This window comes from Terrapene carolina, unplaced genomic scaffold (genome assembly GCF_002925995.2).
Source record: "Terrapene carolina triunguis isolate 2854851 unplaced genomic scaffold, T_m_triunguis-2.0 Scaffold28268, whole genome shotgun sequence".
Taxonomy (NCBI): Eukaryota; Metazoa; Chordata; order Testudines; family Emydidae; genus Terrapene; species Terrapene triunguis.
This window is the reverse complement of record NW_020692619.1, coordinates 1-9,066: the sequence shown is the minus strand read 5'-3', so window position 1 is coordinate 9,066 and position 9,066 is coordinate 1. Positions and strand designations below refer to the sequence as shown.

Here is a 9,066-nt window from a genome sequence, read left to right as displayed (position 1 = left end):
TTCTCTCACCCCTGAGTTCCCTGAACCTCGCCCAGGCAGGGACCACTGCAAGGGCCCCCCGGGAGCTGGGCTTTCCCCACACCGTCTGCGCGTTGCTCCCCGCTGCGGCGTGGGGGCCTCAGCCCAGCCCTGGTTCCAACCTTATCTCCTGTCTGGTTCTGCTCAGCCTGGTTGTGCCCAGAGAACTCCCAGTGCAGCCCCGACGGCCCCGGGCTCGTCCAGTGCCTGTGCTCCGGGAGCTACCACGGCTACAAGTGTCTGCGCGAGGTGAGGGGCCGGGGGGCCTGGGCCGTGTGTCAGGTGGGGTGGGTGCCCGTCTCCGCTCAGGGGGAGACGCGTGTGTGGGGGGGTGCAGTACAGGGACCCCGGGGCTGGGGCCGTCCGGACTCTCCCCCGTAGCGTCTGGTCTCTCCAGCAGTGGGGGGCTCTGGTTGGGGCGGCTGCTGCGGGAGCGACGGCCTCAGGGTGGGGTGGCCTGGAGGCTGCAGGGGCTACGGACGGCTGTGCGCGATTCCTGCTCGCTTGGCTGTGCGCCAGGGCTGGAATCGCCTCTGGGCCGGCCCCCAGCGCCGGAGACACGGGCTGAGCTGGGTGCAGCAGCACGGGGCCTCAGGGTCAGGGGAGCAGACACCCCCCTCCCCCCAGCACTTCTCACCCACCGGCTTCGCTTTGCAGGGCACCTTTCCCCTGCTGCTCTTCTATGGGATCCTGGGAGCCGTGACGACCACCCTGTCCCTGCTGGCTTGGGGCAGCCAGCGCCGGAAAGCCAAGACCTCCTGAGCCCCTCCTGCAGGACGGGGAAAGGGCGGAGACCAGGCTGGGGGGCCTGCGTGGGGGCTTCTCCCCAGCCTCTGAACTCACCGTGGTGCCGCGTGCTGGCTCCCTAGCTTCACCTTCAGCGCCTCGGGACGGTCCAGCTGCCTTCAGCGCCGGCTGCCTGCACCCCACCGTTCTCTGCCAGGGAGGGGATCCGGCTCCTCGGCCCCAGGCAAAGCCCCAGCCTGCGCTCCGGGCACCCCGCCTAGCCCCTCCCCGGGCTCAGCCACCCCAATCTCACTGCCCTGCCCCCTCACGGTGCGTCTCCTGCAGCGTGCTCTGCGCAGGTCGCACCCACTTGGAGCCTGTGGCTGGGGCAGCAGCACAGATCTTATCTGAGCAGGATGTGGGCGCTGGCCTGCAAGGTCCCCCATGGAGTGGAGGCTTCTGGGTCTGGACCCCCTCCCCTCCCCCCAAAGTCAAACCCACAGGCCCTTGAACTGTCTCTGGAAGGAGCCCTGCAGTGGGCCAGACCCCCCGGGGTCTCACTCTTCCCCCAGGGTGAGCCACGTGGCCTCCCCACCTCCTGAGACTGGGCCCCTGGGCCTGCCCCACCCCGGGAGCTCCGGGCAGCGAGTCTGGGACAGACCCTGGGGGAGACGTGTACAATCTGGGGGAGCAGCACCCCCCTCCCAGCGTCTGCGGGGACACCCAGCCGGCGCGGGCAGACAGGTGCGTGTATCCGCGGCCTGGCACATGGCACAGGCAGCCCTGGGGGAGCCCAGAGAAATGAGGATTAAAGGCTGACTAAGCTGCAGTGACCCCCGTTTCCAGGCTCTGTCTCTGCCTCCCTTCCTTGAGCTGCGCCCGTGCCCGCCAGAGCCCAGCCCTTTGCCCCCCCTTTTGTTCTCAGCTGGGGGGGGGAATCCCCCTGGCAGGGGAGCGGCTTTGGCCTCTCGGGCGGGACAGTTTGAGCCAGTCCCTTAGTGCCTCCATTCCACTCGGCCGGCCAGTGAGAGGCGCTTGTCTGCGGCCAGCTCGGCAGTGCGCTCAGTAGAACCAGGGATGGGAAGACCCCTCCCCTGCACTGCTGTTAAACGCCCCTAAGCGGCAAGGGGAGAATTCTGGCCCTGCCCTCGCTCCTGCCTGGGGCGGGGGCTGCCCGCGGCCGGGACCCTGCCCCTCAGCTGAGGCAGCGTCTGCATGGGAGAGCCGACCTGGTCCCTGCAGTGTGGGCGGGGGAGCCTGGAGGAGCATTGGTGGGTCGGGGCTGGGAAGCGAGGGATCCAGCCCGCGGACTGACTGCGGGGTGAAGCCTGGGCCGTGCTGCGCAGACACTGCGAAGAAACGCCGTGTGCAGGGAAATGCGGGCGCAGGATTCCTAGCCGATGTTTCCACTTGTCACACCTGGGTGGGCTGGAGCCTGGCTCCGGGAGATGTCTCGGCCCAGCCCTGCTGCTGCAGTGCCCGCTAAGCCGGGTGACAGAGGGAGCTGCTGGCCCCGTTCTCCTGGAGGGGCCAAGAGCTGGGCCTTGCCCTGCCCCCCAGTGTGAAATGGCCTTGGGGCCATACTGCCAGGCCAGCTCTTCCTGGGCTGTGGGGGGAGGGGCAGGTGCGCTGGGGGGCAGAGCCTGCTGCTGGGCGCTGTGCCCATTGGAGTCTCTTCCCAGGGATCGCGCAGGGTCTGGGCTTCTCACTACAGGTCCTTGCTTTCTGTAGCCAGGTCCATGGCACATCAGCTGAGTGGGCCCGTGGGCAGAGCACGCCCTGAGCCAGACAGCAGTGGAGTGAGGGGCTGATGGGGGTCCCAGGGCAGGGGGCTCAGCTGCCAGCGTGTTGTAAAATCAAGACAAGGCACGAGGTGGTGTGCTGCACCCGGCACACAGGGGTCCCAATCCTGATCTCCCCCCCCCCAACCTACTGTAATGTAAATGCTGAATAATAATCCCTAACTTTACTGTTGCCACCCTCCCCATGGGAAAATCATGAGTCAGACTCCCCAAAATCATGAGATTGGCTTAAAAATCATGAGGATTCTTTTTTCAAAAACATAACGTGGGTTCTCTTTATTTCCCTTCCCGTTCCTGAACCAGGCAAGCGAGAAACTTCCCTTTCTAGTGCAGCCAGAGCCCCTGGGCCTGCCAGACAGCAGAGCTCCTCATGGTTGTATGTTCCACACTTCGATTTCACACCAAGTATCAAGTGTGAACGCCTCAGGCACTAGAACAGCCTGAACATGGAGGCACAGGCAGCCCCCTTGGGCACCCTGACTCTATCTTGCCACCCAGGTGAGCCTGCCTGTGACAGATGCTCCCTTGCACCAAAACCCGTAACAATATTCCGGTCACTCGGACCGGTCAATTGCACCTCAGATCTCAAACCGAAGACAATGTTGGTGGCCTATCCTATAATAAACTAGCTAAACCTTTGCTAGCTAGGAAAAGAAATAAACGTACTTACCAGGTTAAAGCAAGTAAACATACTGTAAGCTGTCAGACTCACCCCTGCGGCGCCTCCTGCTGGTTACTCCGGGGAATCAGCTCAATCCAGCCCAGAGCGCCCTCTGCAGGCCAGTGATCCGCCTTGTCCTTACTAGCCCCCGTGTCCCCCCCAGGACCCCTTGCTCTGGGTGCTGCCCCCTGGCAGTACCCCCACACCCTGGGTCTCTCCTCCCAGGGGAACCCCCACCCACTAACCCCACTTCCCCTCAGTGTAAGGCCACTGCCAGTCATCGTCTAGCCCCACTTGCTGAGGCAGACTGCAGTATAGGCCACTCATCACAGGCAAGGAGGGTTTGGACCTGCTGCCTTGGCCTATCTCTGGGCTGCCCTCTGCAACCCCCAGTACCTCATGGCCTAGTACTAGGCCACAGCCTGGGGCTTTCCAGGCTGGAGCACCCCAGCCCTGCTCCACCCAGGTAAGCTATCTCTGCACCCTACAGCCGGGCCAGGCCTGTCTCCCTCTGAACACCAAGAGAAACTGGTGAGCTCCTGGCTCCCAGCCTCTTTATAGGGCCAGCTGGGCTCTGATTGGGGCATGCCCCAGCTGCAGCTACTTCCCCCAATCAGCCCAGGGTATTCTCTCTCACCCCCTATCCTTTCCAAGGGCTGTTTAAACCCCCCAGAGCAGGAGCGGGTGACCACCCCCCTACACAGACACACAAAGGAGTTACAGTCTGAGGTTTCAAGCAGTAGTAGAAGCTGCTGTAACACGCAAGCTCTGAATGTCCCTTAAGGCTAACCCTAGCCAAACAGCCGGGCTCCCTTGCTTATGCTTAGCAGGCATGCCGTCTCCCTGAAGTCCAAGCAGCAGTGGGGGGCAGATTCTTCTGGACAGGGATTTTATTCCATTCCCCCAGAGCTCAAGCTGATGGGGCAAGTGTTTGTGCAGGTCTCCGCCTCCTCATGGGTGTGAGGGGGAGCAATCAGCCAAGTCTTTTGTCCTCGGATGATCCATGGTGGCTTGTCCAATGTCTCAGGGTCGTCTCTTGTTGGAAAGGAGATGATGCCTCTTCTGGTAAACGAGCATTTCACACTTGGTTATATAAATTAATGGAGATATCCCATCTCCTAGAACTGGAAGGGACCTTGAAACGTCATCGAGTCCAGCCCCCTGCCTTCACTAGCAGGATCAAGTACTGCTTTGCCCCAGATCCCTAAATGGCCCCCTCAAGGATTGAACTCACAACCCTGGGTTTAGCAGGCCAATGCTCAAACCACTGAGCTATCCCTCCCCCTCTTATGTGTCTCTCCTGACTCGGGGCGGCAAAGGGCATTACAGTTTTAGTGCCAACGCTTATATATCACCTTATAACATGGGCTAAGGATATTATAGGTGAGAATAATGCCTACAGCAACTCACATGCTGTTCATAAAGTCTAAACACAAAACACATTTGTATAAATCGAACGCCTGTTTTAACAACACTAACAGGTAAGCAAGACTGGTTCCCAGCCATGCGTTTGTCACTTGTCAGTAAGGCCTAGGGGCCTTGGCATGAGCTGGCACCTGCTCTGCCAGTGTCAGAAGAGGAATTTCCCTCTTATCCCCAGGTGTCCCCCAGGGTCCATACTGGGACCAGCACTGCTCAACTTCTTCATAAACGCTCTGGGAAAAGGGGTAAACAGTGAGGTGGCAAAATTTGCAGATGATACAAAACTACTCAAGATAGTTAAGTCCCAGGCAGACTGTGAAGAGCTACAAAAGGATCTCTCAACACTGGGTGACTGGGCAAGAAAATGGCAGGAGAAATTCAGTGTTGATAAATGCAAAGTAATGCACATTGGAAAACAGAATCCCAACTATACATATAAAACGATGGGGGCTAAATTAGCTGTTACCACTCAAGAAAGAGATTGTGGAGTCATTGTGGATAGTTCTCTGAAAACATCCACTCAATGTGCAGTGGAGTGTTGGGAATCATTAAGAAAGGGATAGATAATAAGACAGATAATATCATATTGCCTCTATATAAATCCAGGGTACACCTACACCTTGAATACTGCGTGCAGATGTGGTCACCCCATCTCAAAAAAGATCTATTGGAATTGGAAAGATTCAGAAAAGGGCAACAAAAATGATTAGGTGTGTGGAACGGCTGCCGTATGAGGAGAGATTAATAAAACTGGGACTTTTCAGCTTGGAAAAGAGATGACTAAGGGTGGATATGATAGAGGTCTATAAAATCATGACTGGTGTGGAGAAAGTAAATAAGGAAGTATTATTTACTTATAACACAAGAACTAGGGGTCACCAAATGAAATTAATAGGCAGCAGGTTTAAAACAACAGGAAGTATTTCTTCACAAAACACACAGTCAACCTGTGGAACTCCTTGCCAGGGGATATTGTGAAGGCCAAGACTATAACAGGGTTGAAAAAATAACTAGATAAATTCATGGAGGATAGGTCCATCAATGGCTATTAGCCAGTGGTATCCCTTGCTAACCCCTGTTTGCCAGAAGCTGGGAATGGGCGACAGAGGATGGATCACTTGATGATTCCCTGTTCTGTTCATTCCCTCTGGGGCACCTGGCATTGGCCACTGTCGGCAGACCGGATACTGGGCTAGGTGGACCTTTGGTCTGACCCAGTATAGCCGTTCTTACGTTCTTATCCCATAACCACTTAGTTTTCTTTCGAGCCTTTGGTGAGAGACCCTGTCAAAGGCTTTCTGAAAATCCCAGTTCGTTATATCGACTGAATCATCCTCATCCACATGCTTGTTGAGATGCTCAAAGAATTCTAGAAGACTGGTGAGGTACAAGTTCCCCTTACAAAAGCTGTGTTCACCCTTTCCCAACATAGCCTGTTTATCTGGGTGTCTGATCATTCTTTACTCTAGTTTCTACCAATTTTCCCCTTACTGAAGTCAGGCTCACCGGCCTGCAACTGCCAGGGTCAACCCTGGAGCCCATTTAAAAATTGGCATTAGATTAGCTACCTGCCAGTCGTCTGCAACAGAGGCTGGCTTCAGCGGTAGCTTGCGTACTACGGCTAGTAGTTCTGCAATTTCATATTTGAGTTCCCTCGGAATTTGTGATCGAATGCCATCTGGTCCTGGTGACTTATTCCTGTTTAATTGAACAATTTGTTCTAAAACCTCTTATACTGGGATGGTACTTCAGATTTGTCACCCAATGAGGACAGCTCCGAGGTGGGACTCTCCCTCCCGTCCTCTGCAGTGAGGACCACTGCAAAGAATTCATGGAGCTTCTCTGCAATGGCCTCGTCTTCCTAGAGTGCTCCTTTGTCAGCTAGTGGCCCCACCGCCCCTTTGGCAGGCTGCCTGCTTCCGATGTACTTCAAAACATTCTTATGGTTCACTTTTGTGTCTTTAGCACGTTGCTTCTCAGATTCTTTCTTGGCCTGACTTGTACTTTGACACAACTGGCCAGAGTTCATGCACCTTCCGTGTCTCCTCACTAGGATTTGATTTCCAACTTTTGAAGGATGACTTTTTGCCTCTAATGGCCTCCATTACTCAGCCGTTTACCTAGAGTGGCGTTCTTCTGGTCCTCCTATTGTCGTTTCTGATTTAGGGCATACGTTTCATCCGAGCCTCTAATTACGGGGTCTTTAAACGGTCTGCATGCTGCTTGCAGGCACTTAACACTCGTGACAGCAGCTCCTTTTAATTTCCATCTAACAATCTGTACGTACGCCGATAGGTTGACTTTAGGTCTTTAACGCTGACTGGTAGCTGGGAAGATGGTAAATCGGACAGAACCCGTTCGACAAACCTCTTCATTTCCTTGTTATTTCCTGACTTCTTTATTCATTTCCTTTCCCTTATTTCCCAGCAGACGGACTAGACACCAGATGTGGGTGCCAGCAGAGGGACCTGATGAGCTCCTTGTTTTCTGGTTTCTTTCGGCAGCGTTGAACTTGCCAGGGCGCACCCACATTCCGGATGCTCGTGTAGACGTAACGCCTCGCGCTCAGCTTTAGTTCTGTTTAGTTCTCTTGTTGGTGTTAGGGTGACCAGATGTCCCAATTTTATAGGGACAGTCCCGATGCTTGGGTCTTTTTCTTATCTAGGCTCCTATTACCCCCCACCCCTTGTCCTGATTTTTCACATTTGCTGTCTGGTCACCCTAGTCGGCGTAGGGCATCCACCTCCCCGAAAGGCGGGAGCGAGGTCGACGGAAGAATTCTTCCGACCATGGCCCGCACTGATGTAGCTGTGCTGACGTACGTTCCCTGTGCAGCCCAGGCCTGAGGGTTGGTGCGCCCTGAACAGTTACTTCAAAACAGCTGCCTCCGTCAGGGGTGTGCGAAAGGGAAACCTGCTCCTGGGCGACACGGCCACACCGACCTAACCCCCAGAGTAGCTAAGGGCATTCGGGGAGGCGGTGGGCCTAAAGCGACGGAAAGACCTCCTCCGCCATGGGGTTGTGCCAGCCTAGTCCCTGTAGCACAGACAGGCCCCAGGGCAGGGGGTGAGCCTGCATGTTGGACGAGGGGACCAGGTGGGACAGGCCATCCTCCCAGCAAAGGAAAAAGAACCCAAGAAGGAGGAACGGGCAAAAAGCTGCAAGCAGGGAAAGAGGCAGAGCAGGCAGGCAGCTCCCCTTAGGGCAAAAGAAGGCCCTGGTCGAAGCCCCCCAAAGGCAGACTACAGAGCAGAGCAGACGCGAAAGCCACAGAGCAGAAGGAAGCACTTCCGAGCTTTGCCCCATGGCTAGAACGCGCTGAGAGTTACTCACAAGCAGAAGAAAATAGTAGCCCCCCTAGAGCCGCCTGCAGCCCAGTCACACAGACAGGGCCAGACAGGCAGTGAATGCCCAGAGCCCGCTCCCTCACAGTGCTCGACGCAGCCCCTCGGGGGTTTCTCTGTCTTTGACCCATCGCCAGGGGAGAGCGCGAACGCAGTCCCCCACTACCACAAATTATGCAGTCAAGTTTCCCGCATTTGGGGAAATCGCAGGGGTCAGCACACCCGCAGTGCAATGGATGAGCCTCACCCTGGGAAAACCACCTTCGTGATCATGGTATCTCCCCTGCCAGGTAAGTATGAGTTGGTCCGCCCCGGCCGCCTCCCGCCCTCGCTCGCCCCACACTCTCAACACACGGTGGGGCCCGACTCGGACCGACCGCCGGCCCCGCCCACACCGGCCCCGACTGCTGCGAGCTGCCCCGACATGGCCCCGGGGTCCCACCCTTCTCCACACCGAGCCCCGGGTGCCAAATTCGGGCCCTGCTCGGCAGGCTGCTCCCACTCCCAGAATGCTCTGCTTGCACATAGAGATCTGCATACGTGCTCACGGGGCTCCGCCCCTCCAGTCGGGCCCCGCCCACTGCCTGCCTAGGCCTGCACCCTTCCCTGGCCAACCCCGCAGCCAGCCCCACCCGGTGCCCGGACCCCGCCTGGGCCTCTGCTGGGCCCGCTCCCCCCAGCGGCCGCGTCAGGTGCTGCAGCCAGCCCAGCTCAGGAAAGGCGGGGCCTGCAAAGCCATGACCTGATTTCAATAACACTCCAGGGTCTGGCCTGCCCCAGAGCCGCAGCCGCCCCGTCCCCGCAGCCAGGCCATCAGAGAGACACGGGAATAGCTTGTATTGTGGGCCACCGTCTGCTGGGAAAGAGAGACGCTGCTTTCCGCGTCTCTCTCCCCACCGGGCGCTGGTGCAATACAAGAATTGCCCCCCCCCCCGCTTGGCTCACGTCCATTTCTTGTCATTGCAGAAGGTCAGGTGTTGTCATCCACTCCAGACATAGAATCATAGAAGATCAGGGTTGGAAGGGACCTCAGGAGGTATCTGCTTGGCATGTTAGCCAAGGAAGGGCTCCCCAGGCAGCCAGGGTCTGAACT

At 57.2% G+C, this 9,066-nt stretch overlaps 1 non-coding gene across 1 annotated transcript; it reads right to left on the bottom strand.

Annotated features, from left to right (window-relative positions):
* Nucleotides 1-8,107: 8,107 nt before the first annotated feature.
* LOC112121174 lies at nucleotides 8,108-8,271 on the bottom strand. The gene has a single exon (XR_002909260.1). It is a non-coding gene; the product is annotated as a U1 spliceosomal RNA (small nuclear RNA).
* Nucleotides 8,272-9,066: the final 795 nt, after the last annotated feature.